Genomic DNA, 14,914 nt, shown 5'->3' with positions numbered 1-14,914 from the left:
ATGCTGTTGGAAGCATAGGAGATGACGTGCTAGCCAGGCAGAGGTGAATGAAGAGACAGCCTCCTACGAGGATGTCATCGGAGCCTATGACTCATACTTCAGTCTTCGTAAAAATATTGTCATTGAGAGGGTGAAATTTAATCAGCACAGTTAAAAACAGGGTGAAGGGATTGACTCATTCATCAATGAATTGTACCACCTAGCCGAGAATTGAGAGAATGGAGCACTAAAAGATGACCTGATCAGAGATAGAATAGCCATCAGCATTTTGGATGAGAATCTCTCTGATTTCTTACAATCCCGCGAAGATTTAAATTTAAGCAAAGCTGTGCAACTGGCCAGACAGGCTGAAGAGTGGAGGCAGAATAAGGCTTTTGTCAGAGATACAAGGGAAATTTCCAAAGAACAACCTGATGAAGTCGTTCAATTTGTAGGTTGTAAAAGCATAGCAAGGCATCAAGCAGGGAAACACCCTGAAAAGGCACCAACCACCATGTTCCAATGTCCCTGCTGTGGCGGGAAGAATGGCCCGGCCAAATTGCCACGGGTTTAGCAGGTTGGGCCGTTTTAAAGTTGCCTGCCGTTCCAGGAAATCTGTATTTACCAGACAGGAGAACAAATCTCTTTGGGGACAGGCTAGAAGAAGCAGGAACAGGATGCAACAAGAGTGACAGTGACCACCCACAGGATGATATTCTAGACCTTAATTTTCTCTTTAATTATAGAATGCAAGAGGGAAATTATCTGTTGGAAGAAGAGGTCCTGGACCTTACTATACTCTTTAACTGCATTGCCAATGATCATGAAGTCTTTGTTATCTCTTTTAAGGAGAATTACCCTTTTGTTGAAGTTGGTAATAAAGAGGTGAATTTGTCTACTTATTCCACTGAGCCCACTGATGATATGCATCAACAATTGCAAGCAGCCAGCAGAAAGTTATCCAGGGAGAATGAGACTCTTAACTCCAAATTGGATCAAACCAATGGTGAAAGTTCAGAGGTTCTCAATCTGTACAAATGTAAGCTAGAGCCTGCACTTGGATCTCATCAGCAAGTCTTGGAAGCACTCAAGCTTTCTTTCATTAAAGAAGAAGAAGCCCAAACTACAGAGCTTCTACAGCTTGCTTTTTATTCATTCATGGGATGTGGGCGTCGCTGGCTAAGCCAGCATTTATTGCCCATCCCTAATTGCCCTTGAGAATGCGGTGCCTTCTTGAACTGTTGCAGTCCATGTAGTGTAGGTATATCCACAGTGCTGTTAGAGAGGGATGATTTTGACCCAGTGACAGTGAAGGAACGGTGATATGTTTCCAAGTCAGGATGGTAAGTGGCTTGGAGGGCAGCTTCCAGGTGGTGGTGCTCCCATGCATCTCCAGCCCTTGTCTTTCTAGATGGTAGTGGTCGTGGGTTTGGAATGTGCTGTCTAAGGAGCCTTAGTGAGTTCCTGCAGTGCATCTTGTAGATAGTTCACACTGCTACCACTATGTGTCGGTGGTGCAGGGGGTGAATGTTTGTGGATGGTGTGTCAATCAAGTGGGCTGCTTTGTCCTGGATGGTATTGAGTTTCTTGAGTATTGTTGGAGCTGAAATCATCCAGGCATGTGGAGAGTATTCCATCCTAATCCCAACTTGTGCCTTGTGGATGTGGATAGGCTTTGGGGAGTCCGGTGGTGAGTTACTCACCACAGGATTCCTAGCCTCTAATCTGTTCTTGTAGCCACAGTATTTATATGGCTAGTCCAGTTCAGTTCCCGGTCAATGGTAACCCCCAGGATGTTGATAGTGGGGGATTCAGTGATGGTAATGCCATTGAATGTCAAGGGGCGATGCTTAGATTCTCTTATGTTGGAGATGATCATTGCCTGACACTTGTGTTGTGTGAATGTTACTTGCCACTTGTCAGCCTAAGCCTGGATATTGTCCAGGTCTTGCTGCATTTGGACATGGACTTCTTCAGTATCTGAGGAGCTGTGAATGGTGCTAAACATTGTGTAATCATCAGCGAACATCCCCACTTCTAACCTTATGATGGAAGTAAGATCAATGATGAAGCAGCTGAAAGTGGTTGGCCCTGAGGAACTCCTGCAGCAATGTCCTAGAACTGAGATGAATGACCTCCAACAACCACAGCCATCTTCCATTGTGCTAGGTATGACTCCAACCAGCAGAGTGTTTTCCCCCTGATTCCCATCGACTCCAGTTTTGCTAGGGCTTCTTGATGCCACACTCAGTCAAATGCTGCCTTGATGTCAAAGACAGTCACTCTCTTCTCACCTCTGGAGTTCAGCTTTTTTGTCCATGTTTGAACCAAGGTTGTAGCAAGCCTCACCATGTGCCCACCATCAGTTATGCATCTAAAACTGAATCATAATAAATTTCTACCCTGCTAACCCTTTCCTATTATTCTGTCATATAGAGTCCCCTTGAGCTGGTTGTGCTTCAGCTGTTTTCTAAAATCATGCTTTAATCTTTAATAATAATGAGCAAAATTTGCAACAAAGGTGATTTATAACGTAATGAAGTAATTTTGTCTTTACATGCACCATCACACTATTCATAAATCAGGTAAAGTGTCTCATAAGCTACTTTACATAGATGATGCTCCAAAACTGAGCTGGAACCACAAAATTATGGAAGAGGAATTGAAGTTGCAAATAACAAGTTGAAGTTTACATTTTCACAAACAAAGAACCTCGCTGTCTGTTTCCATTGGGCCCATAACAGTAGGGAGGGGGGAGAAATTTCATACTCGTTTATAGTTAGTGGGGGAACCTTCTGCCCTAGCTGTCAATCTAGCTGATGAGGTACGGCGTTCTGTAACACATCTGATGCAGGTAGAGCAATAATGTCACCCTGGCTAAATTATGATTGACTGACAGTCATACTCACAGTTTATACAGCAAGAAGAAATAAAGAAACGTTTAAAAATAAAATCTTTTGATTTAACCAAAGAATGTATTAATTTCAATGTGAATGAGTGATATTTTAAGCTGCTATTGTTAGGAAATGGAGAGTGGTTGCCTTTTATCTCGGATTACTTTGTTCACTGAGCTTTCACTCTGAAAATTAGTCTTTCATTGTGGCAAATGTATTAATCATGGTGCTTCATGCTATGAGTGGTTCAAAGTTCAAAGGCTTGATATGTAACTCTAAATGACAATGATTCTCACCCATGGTGTTTATCTGAGGTGAAACAGTTCTATAAGGCTGCAGACTATCTTTCCGCCCTAGCAGCCTTTCCCTATTCTAAGGAATTAAAGCTTGGAAGCCACCCGGTTTTGACAGGATTAATTGGAAGATTTAGAAATTGAAACAGTCTATTTTGCCTTGCTCTAGGATCTCAAAATTATCTTTGAAATACCTTGGTAACTAATGGTGGTATGTCCTTGAGTTGACTGTTGCAGATTTAAATTTTCAGGCTTTGCTGGGATCAGTGAGGTATACAATTAAGTGAGAGGGTGCACCCCAGGATTTTGTTTAAGATGACCATTGTGTTGACCATTTGAATTGCAGATCAAAATTACTAGGGATTTCATCAAAGACCTGGATCAAAGCCTGGCTGCTACAATACCAGACAAAATAATTGTTCCAAAAAGTCATTATATTCTAATCAAACTCTCCACGCTCTTCATACTTGGAAATACTTGCTTCTGTTTCAGCTAATCCTGGCAACGGCTCTATGCTGCATTTGTCTTTCTCAATACATAAAGTCAGGAAGAGTCAAAAGACACAAAGGAATTCAGGGAACCAATTTTGGGGTCGAAAGCTAAAAGAAATGGCTTCCATTCCATTCTGCTGATACAAACGGGACATGGCCCTATTCCATACTAGTGCACACTATTAACGGTGTGCAAATTTGAGCACATATGGGCAATTTTTTTTCAAACTATGGGATTGGTGATTTGAAAAGGTATGTTGTTAGTGCTGCTCTCTCATTGGTGGAGAAGCTGCCAAGAAAGCCATATAATCACCATTCTACACCAGGCTCCGGAGAATCAGACAAATTGTTCCATCAGTGCTACATTATACATCAGCAGGAAGCAAAAGAGCATTAAGGAGCATTTCCAAAGGGAATTTCCTAGTTTTACTCTGCTTTAGTGCATCTACTTCATCAGAATTATTCTACAGAGGGCTCTGCATAGCAGTCCTGTGAATTGAATTATCAAAACACAAATAGACCAAGCCAACCCCGACAAATAAATGAAAGGAGAATGTTTTTTAATTCATTCTGGGGATGCGGGTGACGCTATCAAGGCCATCATTTATTGCCCCATCCCTAATTGCCCTTCAGGCATTGGTGGTGAACTGTCTTCCTGAACCGTTGCGGTCTGAGAGTTTATAGTTTTTCTTAGTGGTTTCATCCAACTGAACGGCTTGTTGGGCAATTTCAGAGGGCAATTTTAAGTCAGCCACATTGATGTGGGTCTGGAGCCACATATAGGCCAGACCAGGTAAGGACGGCAGATTTCCTTCCCTAAAGGACATTAATGAACCAGATGCGTTTTAGCGACAATCAGTTGCATGGATCACCATTTCCAATACTAGCTTTTTATTCCAGGTTTATTAAATAAGCTAAGGGTGGAATCATCCCAGATTTGCACTAAGTGTGGTAGCAGATGGGAAAAAGGACATTTTACAAGCTGGCCGCAGTGGCAGCTTTTCACGCTGTATCATCCTTTCACACCTCATTAATTATGCATTCCCGGGAAACACGCCAGGTTGCTAGCATGACCTCTGATTCACCCACCCCGCCATCACCCTCAGGCCTTCAGTAAACCAGGTGCCATATTTAAAGGGTACTCCTGCAAAGAGCTAGCTCTCTACAAGGGATAGGAAGCTGATGGGAACTGATGACTGTCAGATGGAGGAAACATGCTGCCCCAGATCTAGCGACGCCTCCCTAGAGAGCCTACTGGATGCAGTGGAGGGCCGCTGTGATGTCCTCTAACCCAGCTCTGGGCAAAGGCCAGCAAGCAAGGTCCAGCATGGGAGGCGATGGCAGCGGTGGTCAGTGCCAACGCCCTGCAAAAGAGGACAGCCATCCAGTGCAGGGAGAGGATAAATGGTCTCATCCATTCCACCAGGGTAAGTCACTCTTATCACTTTCAATGCACACACTCACAAACCCATCACACATCCGCAGGGATCTCACACCTCAAGGGATAACACCACTAACTCTCACACACACCCTCATATCTCCATCAGACTCATATCCTCTGGAGCTCACCTTCTCATACTGTCCATGGATCCACTCACCACACAAACATTCCATGCAGTGCCATGTGTCCTGCTCACACTCTCTCCATCTGTTTTCATGCAGAAGAAGCTGGTTGACAACAGCAGGGAGAGGTCTCAGACAAGGGGTGGAGTGGCCCACATTAGACCCCTCATTCACATTGAAGAGAATGCCAATGTGCTGATTGGTGAGGATGTGGACCGTGCCTGCGGCGACGGGTGGAAGGTGAGAGGCGAACGCCCACGTGGGGATCCTGCACCAAATCATCCTCCTCTCAATCCAACTGTGAGTTCTCTCCTGCTTTTGACTCTGCTGTCAAGCACTAATTATCTCTACTTTGGTTCACAGGGAGCTCTGCCAAGCAACCTACACCCTCAGCCAGCTAGTCCCTCAGCTCCGTCCAGCTCCTCACTTCCAGCCAAGTGGACACCTCCTCCATTGAAGAGCTGGAAATAAGCAGCCTGGAAGAGCCATCGCAGCACTTAACTACACTATCCACCAGCACAGAGACACACACCTCGGTGGGACCTAGATCAAGAGCAGGCTCGGGTTCACAATCTGGTGGTCACCGCACTGACACGTGTCCGCAGCAGGAGGCAGGTTCAGCCGAGCTCCCGGCACTCGGAGGATTGCTGGGGCAGAGGCAACTGTGAGGTCCGAGTTAGATGACGAGCCTCTGGATTCGGCCTTCCACTCATTGTGGAGAGTTAGCAGAAGGCGGGGGAACATCACGTGGAGCATGTAGCACACAAGTCGGGGTGAGGCGTTCGTCTGCTTTCTGATGAAGTGGTGCCCACATGTGCACGTATGGAGTTCTCCCTGGGAAGGATGGCGGACGCCATGGACACCCTGGTCCAGCAGGACGCGGAGATGCACGCAAAACTGCACTCCATCACGGTAACCATGGACGAGTTCCTGCAATGCGAGAGGGAAATGGGCCATTTCGACATCCCTCCAGGTGCTCCTTCCCCTCAAGGAATCAGGTCCGGGCACTCGAAGGGAGAAGGAGCAACAGCTGGACATCCCTGGGTCATCCACTCAGGAATCTCAGAGGCTGTCCTCTCCCTATGAGTCCTCTTTGGCTGTGACCCCCTCAACCTTGTCCTCAGATGCTGCAGAGAGAGAAGCTGGCCCACAGGAGGACAGCCAAAGTAAGCTGGGCCCTCAGGGACTCGGCTCTCCAGAGGACCCACGCCGAAGTCATCAGAGGTAACAGGGCCTACCGCTGCACAGGCTGTCTCCACCCCTGCTGCAGATGTCAGGGCAGTACCTAGCAGAATTGGTAGGCTTAGAAAAGTTAAGAATTTCTGATTACAAGTGATTACATGGGTGAACACATTTTTTCACTTTATAATCTGAAAATATATTCACTTTCACTGAATAATGTGTAATGGTGTCTTTCAGCTTCATTTACAGCCTCCATGAGTCCTCCCCCTGCACTACCCCCCACCCCCACCCTTCCCCTCCACCCATTAACAGTTCAGCTGCATGTAGCCAGCCCTGGAGGAAGTGTGTGTGTTTGTGTGTGTGTGTGTGTGCGTGCGGCAGGGCTTTTCGAGCCTCGTGCAAGCACTCTCCCACACACGCGGATCTGTCCTCCATTACACACATCTCAATGTCTAAAGCATTTTCATTGCTGCCTGCTGGGGTTCTCTTTCAGTTGTCCATTTGAGCTGACCTTCATCTCCATCCACCCACTGCTCGCACTCCCATGCAGCACCTGTGCCTGCCCAACATGAGGCTCCTATCACTTTCGATTTCAGAAACATGGTTGTTGTTAAGTATATTTTCAGCTCCCCCATCCTTTCTCCTCCCTCAGTCACCCATGTCCTTCCCCCATCACTGTCAATCCCCCTGGCATCACCTTCCGCCTTCCCTATGTCAGCTACCAACCCAAACCCTTTTCTTTCCAGGATGTCCAGGTGAACGTGCACATTGCCTATCTTCCTGAGAATCCCACCCCCATCCACATTGACTTCCCCGACCCCCTCCTTCCCACCCCAGGGTCCGTCTGCCCCTAACACCCACCAACCATCCTCGCCGTCCCTTCTACTGCTCCGGTTGCACCCTCACCCTCCCAAACTACCAACCCACGAGCCCTCTCTCATACTCATCATTCCCTCCTACCACACCCACCCTCATTTCACTCCCCAGAAGGCAGTCATCAATCCACAGACCCCTCCCTTGCACATTCACCTGGACATCCATCCTCTTTCTTCTTCCTCCATCCTTACCCCTTCCTCCCCCCAGACTCCTTCCTCCATCCTTATTCCTTCCACCCCCCGGACTCCTTCCTCCCCCATACTTCTTCTGCCCTCCAAGCTCCCTCCTCCTCCCGCACTCCTCCCCCACCCCCGAACTCCCTTCTCCCCCAGACTCCTTACCCCTTCTGAACTCCCTCCTCCCCCCGGACTCCTTCCCTCCTTCCTCCCCCTCAACGCCTTATGCCTTCTGAACTTTCTCCTCCCCCCAGTCTCCTTCCCCCCTCCAAACTCCCTCCTCCGCTCAGACTCCTTCCCCCCTCCGAATTCCTTCCTCCCCCGGACTCTTTCCCTCCTTCCTCCCCCTCGACTCCTTCCCCCCTCCAAACTCCCTCCTTTCCCCTGACTCCTCTGAACTTCCTCCTCACCCCCGGACTCCTTCCTCCTTCTGAACTCCCTCCTCCCTTCGGACTCCTTTGCCCCTCTGAGCTCTCTCCTCCCCCAGACTCCTTCCCTCCTTCCTCCTCCTCGACTCCTTCCCCCCTCCAAACTCCCTCCCTCCCCCGGACTACTTCCCCCCTCTGAACCTCCTCCTCCCCCCCTGGACTCTTTCCCCCTTCTGAACTCCCTCCTCCCTTCGGACTCCTTCCCCTCTCTGAACTCATTCCTCCCTCTGGACTCCTTATCCCTCTGAACTTCCTCCTTCCCCCCAGACTCCTTCCCCCCTCTGAACTCCTTGCCCCCTCTGAACTCCTTCCCTTACACCTTCCTCCCCCCGTACACCTACCTCCTGAGTTGCCGCATTCTCCCCCGTTACACCCTCTTCTCTCTGAACTCCTTCCCCCGCTCCCCAACCTCACCCCCCACCCTGTCCCGGTACACCTTCCTCTCCCAGTCAAACCTAGACCTTCCTCTCCATACCCTCGATGATCATCCATAGCAGACCATGGCCAAGCCACTGATGTCCCAGACATCAACAGTGACCTTCCATCTTTCATGAGCTGCTTCATAGCAGAGCAATGTCCATATAAATCCATCCAGCATGCGATGCACGTGCTCCTCCAGGGTCCAGTAGCTGTTGGGCTCCAGCACCTTCTGCTCCTCGGATGTCTGCGATTTGAGCAAGGCACTAACGGTCAGTCCTGACTCCTGCGCATCACACTTGTCAAGATGCGTTCTGGGCCAGCGTGTTTTCCTGCTGACGTGGGCAGTAAGTTTGACATGGGGGGATAATTTCAGCAAGCAGGGCTTATAATTACATGCAGATGTATTAAACTGATGTTCCCGAAGTGCAAGGGTGGGCAGGTTTTGCCATTCTGCCATTTCTGCCATTGACTGGTGGAGCTGATGATCACAAACTGGTATCACGGCATCGTGAAACCAATTTTTGGCCTTCCCACCATATTGTCCACTCACGCCCCATGACATCCGATACCAACAGGGACGGAAAATTCCGGCCTAAATTTAAATTCCCCGGCTCCCCGCGGTGGGATTTTAACTGGAATCTCTGGATTATTAGTTCAGGCCTCTGGATTACTAACTAGTCATGTAACAATGTTGCCATACCATACAAATGATGAATAATTAAGGAGTAAGTGTTTAAGCTTTGGAATGTTGTCCAAGCCAATGCTATTGAGACAAACCTGATTTGCTGCCACTCTGTTCTTCCTTTTGCTCATAGCTTGTAATTTCTGCTCACGTCAGGACCACCCTGGTGATTTTTATGTTTTCCAGCTCTGTACAGAATTTGGCATAAATCTAGATAAGTCCTGGTAAACATCTAAGCTGCTTGCCAAGGAATGTTGCGCTTAGATCGCGATTCCGAGAAATCACAGATGCAAAATAGCCACTTTGCATAGCTTATGTACTGTCGTCCCTTTAATCATCTGTTCAGTAGCTGAAGCTAAACCACAGCAATAGAAAGTGGCAGCCACAAAAACAGCCATTTCATGCCAACAATTAGGCTTGTGCAATGTGCTGCTGCTTCCAGGTGATTTAAGGCAATGATTTGACTCTATTTAGCAGATTGAACTTTTTAACAAAATTAATAAATAACATGGGAGAATTGGATAAGTTTAAGGCTGGATCAGGATTTAAGTGTCAAGTTCTGGTCAGAAACTCTATGGAATGGGATAGTGCTTAGGTCAGGATTTCGCTTCCATCAAGTTGTCAGCTTTATTTCCAAAAAATGTTTGTTAGTGTAAGAAAGAGTTGGCCATCTCCACTGCATTCAGTTGATAAAGGCCAGGACTTGCTGTGTTGGCATTTATGTTGTGACTGAGCCAAAAGTGTTTCGTATTTCAACAACTCGCATCTATTTTGCAGTTTTCACATAGCAAAACATCCCAAGTTGCTTCACTGAAGTTAATATTACCACTGCCATGATTACAACCCATACTTTTAATTTTATTAAGCTCCTTTTTCCATCTCGTCAAAACTGATATTTTTTCTCTGAGCCAATGTGTATAAATTGGATTTTTCTTTACGTATCAACATAACATGACAGGGCAGGGCTGCAGTTAGACAAATTTTCAAGATTTAACATTAGACAGACTTCTCTTAGAAATCAAGGGAGAGCTCATAGGAAGTGTACTGTTACCTTTCTCCTGAGAAAAACTCATATTGATAGCATTACACAGTATAGATTAAGGGCATTTTTGCGGTGGAAAGAAATTAAAACTGCCTGTTCATGTTTAATCAAGGCATAATGCCATGTTGTGTTTAAAGAGTTCCCCCACGTTGATTACGATTTAATCCAGAGGAGTATCAGATTAAAGAATGTCAGTCCACCAGTGTTTTTGTCAATTCCCTCAGAGCTTCATTCATGGTTTTGATTTAATTTCTTTCAATAGGAAACAGGTTGAGGAAATGTCTGTCTTCATAATGTTCGTGTGTTTGACATTTCGTTTGCACTAATCGGCACACAGTTTTAATGTGTGCTTATATTATTGGGTTCAGCTCAACAGTGCACTGTTCTACTAGAGCATCCACAAAAACTAGCACCTTTGTTAGGCCTAGTGACTGGACGTTGGCTAAACTCTTCCAAATGAGCTTACTTTCAATTTGTTTAATTTTAATTGGATTCAACCAAGATCGAAGTGAACTATTTTAATTTAATATGCAATTTTTAAAAGCATGAATGTGAATCCTCCTTAAGGTACGCAAAAAACCTTATAATAATATAGACCAGACCCTTTAATTCCCATGAAATTCAGGTTTTGAACTGCAAATGTTAATTCCCTAATTGTTAATTATGTGACTCCTTTTTTTCCTGCAGTTAATTCATGATAATAGTTGATAGGTAGAACATCTGCACTATGTTGGATTGTTGTAGTTTTAATCGACAGTTCAGAGATTTGAAGCTAATAGTGGTAATTGTAAAATCATAGTATCTGAAATTTTAAGGCCCAGCAGGAATATGAAGGAAAATTGGGATGAAACACTGTTGGCTTACACATTTTATAGACATGTGGTCAAGAGCATTTTGTGGGTCCAAGAGATGTTTAGAGCAATCATTTTAATCTTCATGACATTGAATCACTCTGGTATTTTGCTGCTTCTTCACTGACTCTCAGTTAGCCAGGCTGCATAAATATAACTTTAAATTGGCCTTCGATTTCCAAGCTAACTTACTACAAAATATAAAGGCTTTGAAATGACAGCGAGGGACAATTGCGAATACACCCTTACTCTGTTCTTCTGACATTCCTCCCCCTATTATTTCAGCACAGGTACTACTTCATTTGTTTCAATCAGGTCAATAGCTTTGCTAAAATAGCAGAGTAGAATGTTATAGGAGCACAAGAAGCACTTGCACAAATATCCCACACCAGCATTTCAAGGCTTGTGTAATTAATTTTGTTTGTGAATCACCTGATTATATTATTATTAACTATGTTACAGTGAGTGGCTGTACCATTCTCAGAAGGCCGTCACTCTCCAGTTTTTCTTTCTTCCTCCATCCTTCATCCCAGAGATTTGTAATTCACTGGATTGAGGGATTTAGCCTCATATTGTGCTCTGTAGTGCTGCCTGTGCTCCAGTGTACAGCACCAAAATGTTGCCTGAATCATTTCCTCCCCACCCAGCCTACCCTACCCAACTTGACCTACATACACTCAAATTTTCCAATTGAAACCACTGACTAATGATCAGGATAAGGAACAGAAACTCTGAGTTTATTTTAACCTCTCTTCTTAGCTAATGAGTTTGTAGAAATTGTAGAATTCTCTCTAACGTTATCCTAGCTGTGATTGGCATGGGCCCTGAGACCTTCTTCAGCATCACTTTTGAGGAAATTTAATAAACAGTTAGAACATCAGCCATTCCCACAAGTTATTTGGTACAACTGCACTATCATTGCTGAATGTGTGATTGCCTGCATCACTTGGCTTCCTGCTTTCCTTATGATCATGTATTTTTAAAATCACTGGCCCAGATTTTTCAGTCAGCGGTGATGCTGAGGATATCGCCACTGACTGTGAAGATAATTACACACTTAGCTTTTTGTGTCTTTGCAAGCTGGGCCTTCTAGTCCTCGCTGCATCAGTGATCCCCACAGTCATCCATGGAGAGTAATGGCGAAGAGGAGCAAAATTGAGGTCACAACTCCTTTTTATGGTATTCAGGTAAGTTTTTCAAGTTCTTGGAAGGATTTCAGTGGAGTGACTTACTGAGTGAATGGGTTAGCGAGTGAATGAGTGGGTGAGGGTTATATTATTATATTTTTAGTAATAAGTTAGTAACTAATTGTTTGAGAATGTACATCCAGCTTGCCACTTTTACTGCTGCACTGCAGTCAGGTGCCAAGTAACAATGTATCAGTCCACCAGCCACATGGAGAGCTGTAAGAAATATACTCATGAGCCAGTATTTTGAGTCTAAAAGTGTGATTATTTTGAACTCAGGGAACCAGAAGACCTAACAGTGGATAAATGAGTAGGTGAGGTAGTCTGGTCAGGGGCAGGCACTCAGATTGGGGGTGGCAGTAGGGTCAATGGGGTGGGGGGGGGGGGGTTGGGGTGGGCAGTCACTGACCTCAGTGTTGGAGACTTTGGCTAGATACGGGCTACTCACTCAGGTACGTACCAAGTACTGTTCTACTGTTTGGTGTAACTCAATGATTAACAGTGGAACTCAACCGACACCCCAGCCGAACCCCACCTCCACCCCTTATCGCATCCTCTGACATGACTACCCAACAACTCTCCCTTTTCACCCAACTACCCAATCCCCTGACCCAACTACCCAAACCCCCCAGATTTGACTGCCCACCCCCATTACCCAGCTGCATACCCCCATGACCCCACTGCCTACCAGCCCACCCCCCACCATCAACAACTGGTAAGTGTCAGAACATTCTAATAGTGTCCCAGGCAGTGCAAATCTGCCCATTGGAAGTTCAAACTTCTCAAGCAATTACTGTGCACGTGCATGTGTCAGGTCTTCCGATGGGTCCTCAAACGTAACTGCTGCTGATGGCATCAGAAGATCTGGCCCACTATAGCCATATTTATAGTGGAACCCACCAGTGTAGACTTCTCTCTCTGAGGAATATGGCCACTGAATTTCAGCAATACTATCACATGCTTTCTGAAAACGTCTTTTCCTTCGTCCCTCTATTTTCTATTTATCTATCGTCCAAATTAAAGGTTTACCCAAATTATAAAGTAATATTTCAGAATAATATGATTAAATTTATCAATTGAAATGTCTTCTGTTTTATCTAATGATTTAACTAAAAAATTTATTTGAAGGCCTTTCTCTCTCCCAGAATCGTTGATTTAGTTTTGATATTTGTAGCCAGAATGCCGATGCTTTGAGGAAAATTTTTCATCTGAGAAATGGCTGACAAAAGAGAATCATAGGTGAATCTTGGCCACCCTCTGGATGCCCAAAGCCCAGCTAATGCTAAGTTGCTATGTTTGGGTGGATCTTTAATTGGGCACACACACAGTATGCGCACCTTTTCCAGGTAAGAGGTTGTTTATATATCCAAATCATGGGTCCTACAGCGATTACAATTTTGAAATATGAAGGGGGCAGAGCATGCAGACAGTGAACAGCTTCACCAGCTGTCCTTAAGTGGATTGCTGGTGGCAACTCCACAACTGGGCCTCAAGCCACTTTTTAGGACCTCCTGGCTCCACAAAAACAGTATGGTACTATGACGGAGCAGACTTGAGCTCCTCTGGCATCACCACCATCACCTCTTTCCCCCCCACCACCACCCCCCCCAACCCCCATATGACCATCACCCACTGCCAGACCTAACCTGTCATCCAACTGAGCCGAGAGACCAGTCGATTTCCCATTCACCCACAATGGGAGAGCTGTAGCTGAATGCCTGTTTGAAGCCCACAGCTCCCTGGCTGCCTTCAAATAAAAAATGCTGGCTCAGGCAGATTAAGCAGTTGCTGTCCATTTTCATACCCATTTTCACTGGGTGTTGAAAATTCCCCTCTTGCCCCTCCCCAAAGAAAGTGGAGAGAGGGAAGAGAGAAACTTAATTCTCCAACGCACCATTTGCAACACCACATGAGCTCGTATTTATTAGTACGGGACACTTATTGACATCCCAAATAACTTTCATTGCAATAGATACAAACTGCACCCTGAACCCACGGACACTCACAACTCATGCAACAAATAGGAGCAGGAGTAGACCATATGGCCTGTCAAGCCTGCTCCACCATTCAATACGATCATGACTGATCTTGGGCTTCAACTCCATTTTCCCACCTGCCCCCTTAATTCCCTGAGAGACCAAAAACCTGTTTATCCGAGCCTTAAATGTATTCAGTGATGGAGCATCCACAACCCTCTGGGGTAGAGAGTTCCAAAGATTCACAATCCTTTGAGTGAATTAATTTCTTTTCATCTCAATCTGTTGTAGGGTGACCGAGTTGCATTATTAGGAGTAAAGTTGATCTGCAGACACTTCTTGAGTGGAAACATTAAGTTTATTTACAATATACTCAGCAGCAACTACACATGTGCTTTCAACTCCAAGGCCAGAATTTTAAGGTTGGCGTGCGGGCTTGGCGGGAGCGGGTGGGGGTGGTTGGGAAGCCGACTGCCGCTCACAATTGGCTCTGCACCGCCATTTTACGTGGGCAGGCTAATTAAGGCCCGCCCTACGTGGATCGCAAGCGGTTGCACTGAGCGCCACCTGTGCGGGCAGGGAGAGGAGGGAGAGCCAGGTCTAGCACGCAGTTTGTGAATGCGCGCAAAAGGGTGCTTCAATCTCCCTGAGGCAGCTCCGTGCATCAGGGAGATTGAAGCGCTTCTTTAAAAAATTAATAAATACAGTAAAAATTGAATTAAACATGTCACATGAGATGGGACATGTTTTTAATGTCAAAATAAAGGTTTTACTTAATTATTATTAGCTTCAGGAAACATCATTCCACTCGTGGGTAAGGTTTCCTAAAAATTGTAAAGGCCGCTTGGCCTTTTCGCCTGCCCAGCAACCGTTA

The 14,914-nt window shown here is 45.7% G+C and overlaps 1 protein-coding gene across 1 annotated transcript in view; it reads left to right on the top strand.

Moving 5' to 3' along the window:
• The window catches only part of pde4dip (phosphodiesterase 4D interacting protein), a 545,686-nt gene that overhangs the window by 213,040 nt on the left and 317,732 nt on the right, over positions 1 to 14,914 (top strand). The window lies entirely within an intron of this gene.

This window comes from Cetorhinus maximus, chromosome 17 (assembly GCF_964194155.1).
Source record: "Cetorhinus maximus chromosome 17, sCetMax3.hap1.1, whole genome shotgun sequence".
Classification (NCBI taxonomy): domain Eukaryota; kingdom Metazoa; phylum Chordata; class Chondrichthyes; order Lamniformes; family Cetorhinidae; genus Cetorhinus; species Cetorhinus maximus.
Note: the sequence above shows the minus strand (reverse complement) of the source record. Positions and strands in the feature narration are given on the sequence as shown.